The following is a 16,351-nucleotide window of genomic DNA, read 5'->3' as shown; positions in this document are numbered from 1 at the left end:
GCCCTCTAAGGGCTTCCAAATATCACTTTGCCAATTCCACAAGAACTGTCTTAGCGAAAGGCTCCTTGAGGGGAAAGCTGTAACTCTGAGAGATGATTTCACAGAACACAACCAAGTTTCTCAGAAAGCTTCTTTCTCTTTCTTATCGGAGGATATTTCCTTTGGCCCTATAGTCTTCAAGGGGATCCGAAATATCTGCTCTCAGATTCCACAGAAATAAGGCTAGCAAAGAGATCCACGAAATACAGATATAACTCTGTGAGATGAATTAACAGAACACTAAGCAGTTTCTCAGAAAGCTTCTTTCCAGATTTCATCTGAGGATATTTCCTTTTTCACCATAGCCCTCTATGGGATTCCAAATATCACTTTGCCAATTCCATAAGAACTGTCTTAGCGAAAGGATCCTTGAGGGGAAAGCTGTAACTCTGTGAGATGATTTCACAGAACACAACCAAGTTTCTCAGAAAGCTTCTTTCTCTTTGTTATCGGAGGATATTTCCTTTGGCCCTATAGTCTTCAAAGGGATCCGAAATAACTGTTTTCAGATTCCACAGAAATAAGGCTAGCAAAGACATCCACGAAATACAGATGTAACTCTGTGAGATGAATTCACAGAACACTAAGGAGTTTCTCAGAAAGCTTTTTTCCAGATTTCATCTGAGGATATTTCCTTTTTCAGCATAGCCCTCTATGGGCTTCCAAATATCACTCTGCCAATTCCACAAGAACTGTGTTAGCGAAAGGCTCCTGGAGGGGAAAGCTGTAACTCTCTGAGATCATTTCACAGAAAACAACCAAGTTTCTCAGAAAGCTTCTTTCTCTTTGTTATCGGAGGATATTTCCTTTGGCCCTATAGTCTTCAAAGGGATCCGAAATATCTGTTCTCAGATTCCACAGAAATAAGGCTAGCAAAGAGATCCACGAAATACAGAAGTAACTCTGTGAGATGAATTAACAGAACACTAAGCAGTTTCTCAGAAAGCTTCTTTCCAGATTTCATCTGAGGATATTTCCTTTTTCACCATAGCCCTCTATAGGCTTCCAGATATCACTTTGCCAATTCCACAAGAACCGTCTTAGTGAAAGGCTCCTTGAGGGGAAAGCTGTAACTCTGTGAGATTATTTCACAGAACACAACGACGTTTCACAGAAAACTTCTTTCTCTTTGTTATCGGAGGATATTTCCTTTGGCCCTATAGACTTCAAAGGGATCCGAAATATCTGTTCTCAGATTCCACAGAAATAAGGCTAGCAAGGAGATCCACGAAATACAGATGTAACTCTGTGAGATGAATTAACGGAACACTAAGCAGTTTCTCAGAAAGCTTCTTTCCAGATTTCAACTGAGGAAATTTCCTTTTTCAGCATAGCCCTCTATGGGCTTCCAAATATCACTTTGCCAATTCCACAAGAACTGTCTTAGCGAAAGGCTCCGTGAGGGGAAAGCTGTAACTCTGTGAGATGATTTCACAGAACACAACCAAGTTTCTCAGAAAGCTTCTTTCTCTTTGTTATCGGAGGATACTTCCTTTGGCCCTATAGTCTTCAAAGGGATCCGAAATATCTGTTCTCAGATTCCACAGAAATAAGGCTAGGAAAGACATCCATGAAATACATATGTAACTCTGTGAGATGAATTTACAGAACACTAAGCAGTTTCTCAGAAAGCTTTTTTCCAGATTTCATCTGAGGATATTTCCTTTTTCAGCATAGCCCTCTATGGGCTTCCAAATATCACTTTGCCAATTCCACAAGAACTGTGTTAGCGAAAGGCTCCTTGAGGGGAAAGCTCTAACTCTGTGAGATGATTTCACAGAAAACAACCAAGTTTCCCAGAAAGCTTCTTTCTGTTTGTTATCGGAGGATATTTTTTTTGGCCCTATAGTCTTCAAAGGGATCCGAAATATCTGTTCTCAGATTCCACAGAAATAAGGCTAGTAAAGAGATCCACGAAATACAGATGTAACTCTGTGAGATGAATTAACAGAACACTAAGCAGTTTCTCAGAAAGCTTCTTTGCAGATTTCATCTGAGGATATTTCCTTTTTCACCATAGCCCTTTATGGGCTTCCAAATATCACTTTACCAATTCCACAAGAAATGTCTTAGCGAAAGGCTCCTTGAGGGGAAAGCTGTAACTCTGTGAGATGATTTCACAGAACACAAAGAAGTTTCTCAGAGAGCTTCTTTCTCTTTGTTATCGGAGGATATTTCCTTTGGCCCTATAGTCTTCAAAGGGATCCGAAATATCTGTTCTCAGATTCCACAGAATTAGGCTAGCAAAGAGATCCACGAAATACAGATGTAACTCTGTGAGATGAATTAACAGAACACTAAGCAGTTTCTCAGAAAGCTTCTTTCCAGATTTCATCTGAGGATATTTCCTTTTTCACCGTAGCCCTCTATGGGCTTCCAAATATCACTTTGCCAATTCCACAAGAACTGTCTTAGCGAAAGGCTTCTTGAGTGGAAAGCTGTAACTCTGTGAGATGATTTCACAGAACACCAAGAAGTTTCTCAGAAAGCTTCTTTCTCTTTGTTATCGGAGGATATTTCCTTTGGCCCTATAGTCTTCAAAGGGATCCGAAATATCTGTTCTCAGATGCCACAGCAATAAGGCTAGCAAGGAGATCCACGAAATACAGATGTAACTCTGTGAGATGAATTAACAGAACACTAAGCAGTTTCTCAGAAAGCTTCTTTCCAGATTTCATCTGAGGATACTTCCTTTTTCACCATAGCCCTCTATGGGCTTCCAAATATCACTTTGCCAATTCCACAAGAACTGTCTTAGCGAAAGGCTCCTTGAGGGGAAAGCTGTAACTCTGTGAGATGATTTCACAGAACACAACGAAGTTTCTCAGAAAGCTTCTTTCTCTTTGTTATCGGAGGATATTTCCTTTGGCCCTATAGTCTTCAAAGGGATCCGAAATATCTGTTCTCAGATTCCACAGAAATAAGGCTAGCAAAGAGATCCACGAAATACAGATGTAACTCTCTGAGATGAAATAACAGAACACTAAGCAGTTTCTCAGAAAGCTTCTTTCCAGATTTCATCTGAGGATATTTCCTTTTTCACCATAGCCCTCTATGGGCTTCCAAATATCACTTTGCCAATTCCACAAGAACTGTCTTAGCGAAAGGCTCCTTGAGGGGAAAGCTGTAACTCTGTGAGATGATTTCACAGAACACAACGAAGTTTCTCAGAAAGCTTCTTTCTCTTTGTTATCGGAGGATATTTCCTTTGGCCCTATAGTCTTCAAAGGGATCCGAAATATCTGTTCTCAGATTCCACAGAAATAAGGCTAGCAAAGAGATCCACGAAATGCAGATGTAACTCTGTGAGATGAATTAACAGAACTCTAAGCAGTTTCTCAGAAAGCTTCTTTCCAGATTTCATCTGAGGATATTTCCTTTTTCACCATAGCCCTCTATAGGCTTCCAGATATCACTTTGCCAATTCCATAAGAACTGTCTTAGCGAAAGGATCCTTGAGGGGAAAGCTGTAACTCTGTGAGATGATTTCACAGAACACAACCAAGTTTCTTAGAAAGGTTCTTTCTCTTTGTTATCGGAGGATATTTCCTTTGGCCCTATAGTCTTCAAAGGGATCCGAAATATCTGTTCTCAGATTCCACAGAAATAAGGCTAGGAAAGACATCCATGAAATACAGATGTAACTCTGTGAGATGAATTCACAGAACACTAAGCAGTTTCTCAGAAAGCTTTTTTCCAGATTTCATCTGAGGATATTTCCTTTTTCACCATAGCCCTCTATGGGCTTCCAAATATCACTTTGCCAATTCCACAAGAACTGTGTTAGCGAAAGGCTCCTTGAGGGGAAAGCTCTAACTCTGTGAGATGATTTCAGAGAACACAACGAGGGTTCTCAGAAAGCTTCTTTCTCTTTGTTATCGGAGGATATTTCCTTTGGCCCTATAGTCTTCAAAGGGATCCGAAATATCTGCTTTCAGATTCCACAGAAATAAGGCTAGCAAAGAGATCCACGAAATACAGATGTAACTCTGTGAGATGAATTAACAGAACACTAAGCAGTTTCTCAGAAAGCTTCTTTCCAGATTTCATGTGAGGATATTTCCTTTTTCACCATAGCCCTCTAAGGGCTTCCAAATATCACTTTGCCAATTCCACAAGAACTGTCTTAGCGAAAGGCTCCTTGAGGGGAAAGCTGTAACTCCGCGAGATGATTTCACAGAACACAACGAAGTTTCTCAGAAAGCTTCTTTCTCTTTGTTATCGGAGGATATTTCCTTTGGCCCTATAGTCTTCAAAGGGATCCGAAATATCTGTTCTCAGATTCCACAGAAATAAGGCTAGCAAAGAGATCCACGAAATACAGATGTAACACTGTGAGATGAATTAACAGAACACTAAGCAGTTTCTCAGGAAGCTTCTTTCCAGATTTCATCTGAGGATATTTCCTTTTTCACCATAGCCCTCTATGGGCTTCCAAATATCACTTTACCAATTCCACAACAACTGTCTTAGCGAAAGGCTCCTTGAGGGGAAAGCTGTAACTCTGTGAGATGATTTCACAGAACACAACGAAGTTTCTCAGAAAGCTTCTTTCTCTTTGTTATCGGAGGATATTTCCTTTGGCCCTATAGTCTTCAAAGGGATCCGAAATATCTGTTTTCAGATTCCACAGAAATAGGCTAGCAAAGACATCCATGGAATACACATGTAACTCTGTGAGATGAATTAACAGAACACTAAGCAGTTTCTCAGAAAGCTTCTTTCCAGATTTCATCTGAGGATATTTCCTTTTTCACCATAGCCCTCTATGGGCTTCCAAATATCACTTTGACAATTCCACAAGAACTGTCTTAGCGAAAGGCTCCTTGAGGGTAAAGCTGTAACTCTGTGAGGTGATTTCACAGAACACAACGATGTTTCTCAGAAAGCTACTTTCTCTTTGTTATCGGAGGATATTTCCTTTGGCCCTATAGTCTTCAAAGGGATGCGAAATTTCTGTTAACAGATTCCACAGAAATAAGGCTAGCAAAGAGATCCACGAAATACAGATGTAACTCTGTGAGATGAATTAACAGAACACTAAGCAGTTTCTCAGAAAGCTTCTTTCCAGATTTCATCTGAGGATATTTCCTTTTTCACCATAGCCCTCTATGGGCTTCCAAATATCACTTTGCCAATTCCACAAGAACTGTCTTAGCGAAAGGCTCCTTGAGGGGAAAGCTGTAACTCTGTGAGATGATTTCACAGAACACAAAGAAGTTTCTCAGAAAGCTTCTTTCTCTTTGTTATCGGAGGATATTTCCATTGGCCCTATAGTCTTCAAAGGGATCCGAAATATCTGTTCTAAGATTCCAAAGAAATAAGGCTAGCAAAGAGATCCACGAAATACAGATGTAACTCTGTGAGATGAATTAACAGAACACTAAGCAGTTTCTCAGAAAGCTTCTTTCCAGATTTCATCTGAGGATATTTCCTTTTTCACCATAGCCCTCTATGGGCTTCCAAATCTCACTTTGCCAATTCCACAAGAACTGTCTTAGCGAAAGGCTTCTTGAGTGGAAAGCTGTAACTCTGTGAGATGATTTCACAGAAAACAACTAAGTTTCTCAGAAAGCTTCTTTCTCTTTGTTATCGGAGGATACTTCCTTTGGCCCTATAGTCTTTAAAGGGATCCGAAATATCTGTTCTCAGATTCCACAGAAATAAGGCTAGCAAAGAGACCCACGAAATACAGATGTAACTCTGTGAGATGAATTAACAGAACACTAAGCAGTTTCTCAGAAAGCTTCTTTCCAGATTTCATCTGAGGATATTTCCTTTTTCACAGTAGCCCTCTATGCGCTTCCAAATATCACTTTGCCTATTCCACAAGAACTGTCTTAGCGAAAGGCTCCTTGATGGGAAAGCTGTAACTCTGTGAGATGATTTCACTGAACACAACGAAGTTTCTCAGAAAGCTTCTTTCTCTTTGTTATCGGAGGATATTTCCTTTGGCCCTATAGTCTACAAAGGGATCCGAAATATCTCTTCTCAGATTCCACAGAAATAAGGCTAGCAAAGAGATCCACGAAATACAGATGTAACTCTGTGAGATGAATTAACAGAACACTAAGCAGTTTCTCAGAAAGCTTCTTTCCAGATTTCATCTGAGGATATTTCCTTTTTCACCGTAGCCCTATATGGGCTTCCAAATATCACTTTACCAATTCCTCAAGAACTGTCTTAGCGAAAGGCTTCTTGAGGGGCAAGCTGAACCTCTGTGAGATGATTTCACAGAACACAACGAAGTTTCTCAGAAAGCTTCTTTCTCTTTGTTATCGGAGGATATTTCCTTTGGCCCTATAGTCTTCAAAGGGATCCGAAATATCTGTTCTCAGATTCCACAGAAATTAGGCTAGCAAAGAGATCCACGAAATACAGATGTAACTCTGTGAGATGAATTAACAGAACACTAAGCAGTTTCTCAGAAAGCTTCTTTCCAGATTTCATCTGAGGATATTTCCTTTTTCACCATAGCCCTCTATGGGCTTCCAAATATCACTTTGCCAATTCCACAAGAACTGCCTTAGCGAAAAGCTTCTTGAGTGGAAAGCTGTAACTCTGTGAGATGATTTCACAGAACACCAAGAAGTTTCTCAGAAAGCTTCTTTCTCTTTGTTATCGGAGGATATTTCCTTTGGCCCTATAGTCTTCAAAGGGATCCGAAATATCTGTTATCAGATTCCATAGAAATAAGGCTAGCAAAGAGATCCACGAAATACAGATGTAACTCTGTGAGATGAATTAACAGAACACTAAGCAGTTTCTCAGAAAGCTTCTTTCCAGATTTCATCTGAGGATATTTCCTTTTTCACCATAGCCCTCTAAGGGCTTCCAAATATCACTTTGCCAATTCCACAAGAACTGTCCTAGCGAAAGGCTCCTTGAGGGGAAAGCTGTAACTCTGTGAGATGATTTCACAGAACACAACGAAGTTTCTCAGAAAGCTTCTTTCTCTTTGTTATCGGAGGATATTTCCTTTGTCCCTTAGTCTTCAAAGGGATCCGAAATATCTGTTCAGAGATTCCACAGAAATAAGGCTAGCAAAGATATCCACGAAATACAGATGTAACTGTGTGAGATGAATTAACAGAACACTAAGCAGTTTCTCAGAAAGCTTCATTCCAGATTTCATCTGAGGATATTTCCTTTTTCACCATAGCCCTCTATGGGCTTCCAAATATCACTTTGCCAATTCCACAAGAACTGTCTTAGCCAAAGGCTCCTTGAGGGGAAAGCTGTAACTCTGTGAGATGATTTCACAGAACACAACGAAGTTTCTCAGAAAGCTTCTTTCTCTTTGTTATCGGAGGATATTTCCTTTGTCCCTTAGTCTTCAAAGGGATCCGAAATATCTGTTCAGAGATTCCACAGAAATAAGGCTAGCAAAGATATCCACGAAATACAGATGTAACTGTGTGAGATGAATTAACAGAACACTAAGCAGTTTCTCAGAAAGCTTCATTCCAGATTTCATCTGAGGATATTTCCTTTTTCACCATAGCCCTCTATGGGCTTCCAAATATCACTTTGCCAATTCCACAAGAACTGTCTTAGCCAAAGGCTCCTTGAGGGGAAAGCTGTAACTCTGTGAGATGATTACACAGAACACAACGAAGTTTCTCAGAAAGCTTCTTTCTCTTTGTTATCGGAGGATATTTCCTTTGTCCCTTAGTCTTCAAAAGGATCCGAAATATCTGTTCTCAGATTATTCAGAAATAAGGCTAGCAAAGACATCCAAGAAATACAGATGTAATTCTGTGAGGTGAATTAACAGAACACTGAGCAGTTTCTCAGAAAGCTTCTTTCCAGATTTCATCTGAGGATATTTCCTTTTTCACCGTAGCCCTATACGGGCTTCCAAATATCACGTTACCAATTCCTCAAGAACTGTCTAAGCGAAAGGCTCCTTGAGGGGCAAGCTGAACCTCTGTGAGATGATTTCACAGAACACAACGAAGTTTCTCAGAAAGCTTCTTTCTCTTTGTTATCGGAGGATATTTCCTTTGGCCCTATAGTCTTCAAAGGGATCCGAAATTTCTGTTAACAGATTCCACAGAAATAAGGCTAGCAAAGAGATCCACGAAATACAGATGTAACTCTGTGAGATGAATTAACAGAACACTAAGCAGTTTCTCAGAAAGCTTCTTTCCAGATTTCATCTGAGGATATTTCCTTTTTCACCATAGCCCTCTATGGGTTTCCAAATATCACTTTACCAATTCCACAAGAACTGTCTTAGCGAAAGGCTCCTTGAGGGGAAAGCTGTAACTCTGTGAGATGATTTCACAGAACACAAAGAAGTTTCTCAGAGAGCTTCTTTCTCTTTGTTATCGGAGGATATTTCCTTTGGCCCTATAGTCTTCAAAGGGATCCGAAATATCTGTTCTCAGATTCCACAGAATTAGGCTAGCAAAGAGATCCACGAAATACAGATGTAACTCTGTGAGATGAATTAACAGAACACTAAGCAGTTTCTCAGAAAGCTTCTTTCCAGATTTCATCTGAGGATATTTCCTTTTTCACCGTAGCCCTCTATGGGCTTCCAAATATCACTTTGCCAATTCCACAAGAACTGTCTTAGCGAAAGGCTTCTTGAGTGGAAAGCTGTAACTCTGTGAGATGATTTCACAGAACACCAAGAAGTTTCTCAGAAAGCTTCTTTCTCTTTGTTATCGGAGGATATTTCCTTTGGCCCTATAGTCTTCAAAGGGATCCGAAATATCTGTTCTCAGATGCCACAGCAATAAGGCTAGCAAGGAGATCCACGAAATACAGATGTAACTCTGTGAGATGAATTAACAGAACACTAAGCAGTTTCTCAGAAAGCTTCTTTCCAGATTTCATCTGAGGATACTTCCTTTTTCACCATAGCCCTCTATGGGCTTCCAAATATCACTTTGCCAATTCCACAAGAACTGTCTTAGCGAAAGGCTCCTTGAGGGGAAAGCTGTAACTCTGTGAGATGATTTCACAGAACACAACGAAGTTTCTCAGAAAGCTTCTTTCTCTTTGTTATCGGAGGATATTTCCTTTGGCCCTATAGTCTTCAAAGGGATCCGAAATATCTGTTCTCAGATTCCACAGAAATAAGGCTAGCAAAGAGATCCACGAAATACAGATGTAACTCTCTGAGATGAAACAACAGAACACTAAGCAGTTTCTCAGAAAGCTTCTTTCCAGATTTCATCTGAGGATATTTCCTTTTTCACCATAGCCCTCTATGGGCTTCCAAATATCACTTTGCCAATTCCACAAGAACTGTGTTAGCGAAAGGCTCCTTGAGGGGAAAGCTCTAACTCTGTGAGATGATTTCACAGAAAACAACCAAGTTTCCCAGAAAGCTTCTTTCTGTTTGTTATCGGAGGATATTTTTTTTGGCCCTATAGTCTTCAAAGGGATCCGAAATATCTGTTCTCAGATTCCACAGAAATAAGGCTAGCAAAGAGATCCACGAAATACAGATGTAACTCTGTGAGATGAATTAACAGAACACTAAGCAGTTTCTCAGAAAGCCTCTTTCCAGATTTCATCTGAGGATATTTCCTTTTTCACCATAGCCCTCTATGGGCTTCCAAATATCACTTTACCAATTCCACAAGAACTGTCTTAGCGAAAGGCTCCTTGAGGGGAAAGCTGTAACTCTGTGAGATGATTTCACAGAACACAAAGAAGTTTCTCAGAGAGCTTCTTTCTCTTTGTTATCGGAGGATATTTCCTTTGGCCCTATAGTCTTCAAAGGGATCCGAAATATCTGTTCTCAGATTCCACAGAATTAGGCTAGCAAAGAGATCCACGAAATACAGATGTAACTCTGTGAGATGAATTAACAGAACACTAAGCAGTTTCTCAGATAGCTTCTTTCCAGATTTCATCTGAGGATATTTCCTTTTTCACCATAGCCCTCTAAGGGCTTCCAAATATCACTTTGCCAATTCCACAACAACTGTCTTAGCGAAAGGCTTCTTGAGTGGAAAGCTGTAACTCTGTGAGATGATTTCACAGAACACCAAGAAGTTTCTCAGAAAGCTTCTTTCTCTTTGTTATCGGAGGATATTTCCTTTGCCTCATAGTCTTCAAAGGGATCCGAAATATCTGTTCTCAGATTCCACAGAAATTAGGCTAGCAAGGAGATCCACGAAATACAGATGTAACTCTGTGAGATGAATTAACAGAACACTAAGCAGTTTCTCAGAAAGGTTCTTTCCAGATTTCATCTGAGGATATTTCCTTTTTCACCATAGCCCTCTATGGGCTTCCAAATATCACTTTGCCAATTCCACAAGAACTGTCTTAGCGAAAGGCTCCTTGAGGGGAAAGCTGCAACTCTGTGAGATGATTTCACAGAACACAAACACGTTTCTCAGAAAGCTTCTTTCTCTTTGTTATCGGAGGATATTTCCTTTGGCCCTATAGTCTTCAAAGGGATCCGAAATATCTGTTCTCAGATTCCACAGAAATAAGGCTAGCACAGACATCCACGAAATACAGATGTAACTCTGTGAGATGAATTAACAGAACACTAAGCAGTTTCTCAGAAAGCTTCTTTCCAGATTTCATCTGAGGATATTTCCTTTTTCACCATAGCCCTCTATGGGCTTCCAAATATCACTTTGCCAATTCCACAAGAACTGTATTAGCGAAAGGCTCTTTGAGGGGAAAGCTTTAACTCTGTGAGATGATTTCAGAGAACACAACGAGGGTTCTCAGAAAGCTTCTTTCTCTTTGTTATCGGAGGATATTTCCTTTGGCCCTATAGTCTTCAAAGGGATCCGAAATATCTGCTTTCAGATTCCACAGAAATAAGGCTAGCAAAGAGATCCACGAAATACAGATGTAACTCTGTGAGATGAATTAACAGAACAGTAAGCAGTTTCTCAGAAAGCTTCTTTCCAGATTTCATGTGAGGATATTTCCTTTTTCACCGTAGCCCTCTAAGGGCTTCCAAATATCACGTTGCCAATTCCACAAGAACTGTCTTAGCGAAAGGCTCCTTGAGGGGAAAGCTGTAACTCCGCGAGATGATTTCACAGAACACAACGAAGTTTCTCAGAAAGCTTCTTTCTCTTTGTTATCGGAGGATATTTCCTTTGGCCCTATAGTCTTCAAAGGGATCCGAAATATCTGTTCTCAGATTCCACAGAAATAAGGCTAGCAAAGAGATCCACGAAATACAGATGTAACTCTGTGAGATGAATTAACAGAACACTAAGCAGTTTCTCAGGAAGCTTCTTTCCAGATTTCATCTGAGGATATTTCCTTTTTCACCATAGCCCTCTATGGGCTTCCAAATATCACTTTGCCAATTCCACAAGAACTGTCTTAGCGAAAGGCTCCTTGAGGGGAAAGCTGTAACTCTGTGAGATGATTTCACAGAACACAAAGAAGTTTCTCAGAAAGCTTCTTTCTCTTTGTTATCGGAGGATATTTCCTTTGGCCCTATAGTCTTCAAAGGGATCCGAAATATCTGTTCTAAGATTCCAAAGAAATAAGGCTAGCAAAGAGATCCACGAAATACAGATGTAACTCTGTGAGATGAATTAACAGAACACTAAGCAGTTTCTCAGAAAGCTTCTTTCCAGATTTCATCTGAGGATATTTCCTTTTTCACCATAGCCCTCTATGGGCTTCCAAATCTCACTTTGCCAATTCCACAAGAACTGTCTTAGCGAAAGGCTTCTTTAGGGGAAAGCTGTAACTCTGTGAGATGATTTCACAGAAAACAACTAAGTTTCTCAGAAAGCTTCTTTCTCTTTGTTATCGGAGGATACTTCCTTTGGCCCTATAGTCTTTAAAGGGATCCGAAATATCTGTTCTCAGATTCCACAGAAATAAGGCTAGCAAAGAGACCCACGAAATACAGATGTAACTCTGTGAGATGAATTAACAGAACACTAAGCAGTTTCTCAGAAAGTTTCTTTCCAGATTTCATCTGAGGATATTTCCTTTTTCACCGTTGCCCTCTATGCGCTTCCAAATATCACTTTGCCTATTCCACAAGAACTGTCTTAGCGAAAGGCTCCTTGATGGGAAAGCTGTAACTCTGTGAGATGATTTCACTGAACACAACGAAGTTTCTCAGAAAGCTTCTTTCTCTTTGTTATCGGAGGATATTTCCTTTGGCCCTATAGTCTACAAAGGGATCCGAAATATCTCTTCTCAGATTCCACAGAAATAAGGCTAGCAAAGAGATCCACGAAATACAGATGTAACTCTGTGAGATGAATTAACAGAACACTAAGCAGTTTCTCAGAAAGCTTCTTTCCAGATTTCATCTGAGGATATTTCCTTTTTCACCGTAGCCCTATATGGGCTTCCAAATATCACTTTACCAATTCCTCAAGAACTGTCTTAGCGAAAGGCTCCTTGAGGGGCAAGCTGAACCTCTATGAGATGATTTCACAGAACACAACGAAGTTTCTCAGAAAGCTTCTTTCTCTTTGTTATCGGAGGATATTTCCTTTGGCCGTATAGTCTTCATAGGGATCTGAAATATCTGTTCTCAGATTGCACAGAAATAAGGCTAGCAAAGAGATCCACGAAATACAGATGTAACTCTGTGAGATGAATTAACAGAACACTAAGCAGTTTCTCAAAAAGCTTCTTTCCAGATTTCATCCGAGGATATTCCCTTTTTCACCATAGCCCTCTATGGGCTTCCAGATATCACTTTGCCAATTCCACAAGAACTGTCTTAGCGAAAGGCTCCTTGAGAGGAAAGCTGTAACTCTGTGAGATGATTTCACAGAACACAAAGAAGTTTCTCAGAAAGCTTCTTTCTCTTTGTTTTCAGAGGATATTTCCTTTGGCCCTATAGTCTTCAAAAGGATCCGAAATATCTGTTCTCAGATTCAACAGAAATAAGGCTAGCAAAGAGATCCGCGAAATACAGATGTAACTCTGTGAGATGAATTAACAGAACACTAAGCAGTTTCTCAGAAAGCTTCTTTCCAGATTTCATCTGAGGATATTTCCTTTTTCACCATAGCCCTCTATGGGCTTCCAAATATAACTTTGCCAATTCCAAAAGAACTGTCTTAGCGAAAGGCTCCGTGAGGGGAAAGCTGCAACTCTGTGAGATGATTTCACAGAACACAACGAAGTTTCTCAGAAAGCTTCTTTCTCTTTGTTATCGGAGTATATTTCCTTTGGCCCTATAGTCTTCAAATGGATCCGAAATATCTGTTCTCAGATTCCACAGAAATAAGGCTAGCAAAGAGATCCACGAAATACAGATGCAACTATCTGAGATGAATTAACAGAACACTAAGCAGTTTCTCAGAAAGCTTCTTTCCAGATTTCATTTGAGGATATTTCCTTTTTCACCATAGCCCTCTATGGGCTTCCAAATATCACTTTGCCAATTCCACAAGAACTGTCTTAGCGAAAGGCTCCTTGAGGGGAAAGCTGTAACTCTGTGAGATGATTTCACAGAACACAACGAAGTTTCTCAGAAAGCTTCTTTCTCTTTGTTATCGGAGGATATTTCCTTTGGCCCTATAGTCTTCAAAGGGATCCGAAATATCTGTTCTCAGATTCCACAGAAATAAGGCTAGCAAAGAGATCCACGAAATACAGATGTAACTCTGTGAGGTGAATTATGAGAACGCTAAGCACTTTCTCAGAAAGCTTCTTTCCAGATTTCATCTGAGGATATTTCCTTTTTCACGATAGCCCTCTATGGGCTTCCAAATCTCACTTTGCCAATTCCACAAGAACTGTCTTAGCGAAAGGCTTCTTTAGGGGAAAGCTGTAACTCTGTGAGATGATTTCACAGAAAACAACTAAGTTTCTCAGAAAGCTTCTTTCTCTTTGTTATCGGAGGATACTTCCTTTGGCCCTATAGTCTTTAAAGGGATCCGAAATATCTGTTCTCAGATTCCACAGAAATAAGGCTAGCAAAGAGATCCACGAAATACAGATGTAACTCTGTGAGATGAATTAACAGAACACTAAGCAGTTTCTCTGAAAGCTTCTTTCCAGATTTCATCTGAGGATATTTCCTTTTTCACCGTAGCCCTCTATGCGCTTCCAAATATCACTTTGCCTATTCCACAAGAACTGTCTTAGCGAAAGGCTCCTTGATGGGAAAGCTGTAACTCTGTGAGATCATTTCACTGAACACAACGAAGTTTCTCAGAAAGCTTCTTTCTCTTTGTTATCGGAGGATATTTCCTTTGGCCCTATAGTCTACAAAGGGATCCGAAATATCTCTTCTCAGATTCCACAGAAATAAGGCTAGCAAAGAGATCCACGAAATACACATGTAACTCTGTGAGATGAATTAACAGAACACTAAGCAGTTTCTCAGAAAGCTTGTTTCCAGATTTCATCTGAGGATATTTCCTTTTTCACCGTAGCCCTATATGGGCTTCTAAATATCACTTTACCAATTCCTCAAGAACTGTCTTAGCGAAAGGCTTCTTGAGGGGCAAGCTGAACCTCTGTGAGATGATTTCACAGAACACAACGAAGTTTCTCAGAAAGCTTCTTTCTCTTTGTTATCGGAGGATATTTCCTTTGGCCCTATAGTCTTCAAAGGGATCCGAAATATCTGTTCTCAGATTCCACAGAAATTAGGCTAGCAAAGAGATCCACGAAATACAGATGTAACTCTGTGAGATGAATTAACAGAACACTAAGCAGTTTCTCAGAAAGCTTCTTTCCAGATTTCATCTGAGGATATTTCCTTTTTCACCATAGCCCTCTATGGGCTTCCAAATATCACTTTGCCAATTCCACAAGAACTGTCTTAGCGAAAGGCTTCTTGAGTGGAAAGCTGTAACTCTGTGAGATGATTTCACAGAACACCAAGAAGTTTCTCAGAAAGCTTCTTTCTCTTTGTTATCGGAGGATATTTCCTTTGGCCCTATAGTCTTCAAAGGGATCCGAAATATCTGTTATCAGATTCCATAGAAATAAGGCTAGCAAAGAGATCCACGAAATACAGATGTAACTCTGTGAGATGAATTAACAGAACACTAAGCAGTTTCTCAGAAAGCTTCTTTCCAGATTTCATCTGAGGATATTTCCTTTTTCACCATAGCCCTCTAAGGGCTTCCAAATATCACTTTGCCAATTCCACAAGAACTGTCCTAGCGAAAGGCTCCTTGAGGGGAAAGCTGTAACTCTGTGAGATGATTTCACAGAACACAACGAAGTTTCTCAGAAAGCTTCTTTCTCTTTGTTATCGGAGGATATTTCCTTTGTCCCTTAGTCTTCAAAGGGATCCGAAATATCTGTTCAGAGATTCCACAGAAATAAGGCTAGCAAAGATATCCACGAAATACAGATGTAACTGTGTGAGATGAATTAACAGAACACTAAGCAGTTTCTCAGAAAGCTTCATTCCAGATTTCATCTGAGGATATTTCCTTTTTCACCATAGCCCTCTATGGGCTTCCAAATATCACTTTGCCAATTCCACAAGAACTGTCTTAGCCAAAGGCTCCTTGAGGGGAAAGCTGTAACTCTGTGAGATGATTTCACAGAACACAACGAAGTTTCTCAGAAAGCTTCTTTCTCTTTGTTATCGGAGGATATTTCCTTTGTCCCTTAGTCTTCAAAGGGATCCGAAATATCTGTTCAGAGATTCCACAGAAATAAGGCTAGCAAAGATATCCACGAAATACAGATGTAACTGTGTGAGATGAATTAACAGAACACTAAGCAGTTTCTCAGAAAGCTTCATTCCAGATTTCATCTGAGGATATTTCCTTTTTCACCATAGCCCTCTATGGGCTTCCAAATATCACTTTGCCAATTCCACAAGAACTGTCTTAGCCAAAGGCTCCTTGAGGGGAAAGCTGTAACTCTGTGAGATGATTTCACAGAACACAACGAAGTTTCTCAGAAAGCTTCTTTCTCTTTGTTATCGGAGGATATTTCCTTTGGCCCTATAGTCTACAAAGGGATCCGAAATATCTCTTCTCAGATTCCACAGAAATAAGGCTAGCAAAGAGATCCACGAAATACACATGTAACTCTGTGAGATGAATTAACAGAACACTAAGCAGTTTCTCAGAAAGCTTGTTTCCAGATTTCATCTGAGGATATTTCCTTTTTCACCGTAGCCCTATATGGGCTTCTAAATATCACTTTACCAATTCCTCAAGAACTGTCTTAGCGAAAGGCTTCTTGAGGGGCAAGCTGAACCTCTGTGAGATGATTTCACAGAACACAACGAAGTTTCTCAGAAAGCTTCTTTCTCTTTGTTATCGGAGGATATTTCCTTTGGCCCTATAGTCTTCAAAGGGATCCGAAATATCTGTTCTCAGATTCCACAGAAATTAGGCTAGCAAAGAGATCCACG

Source organism: Macaca mulatta, chromosome 14 (genome assembly GCF_049350105.2).
Source record: "Macaca mulatta isolate MMU2019108-1 chromosome 14, T2T-MMU8v2.0, whole genome shotgun sequence".
Taxonomy (NCBI): domain Eukaryota; kingdom Metazoa; phylum Chordata; class Mammalia; order Primates; family Cercopithecidae; genus Macaca; species Macaca mulatta.
The sequence above is the reverse complement of the archived record's forward strand: the minus strand, read 5'-3'. Positions refer to the sequence as shown.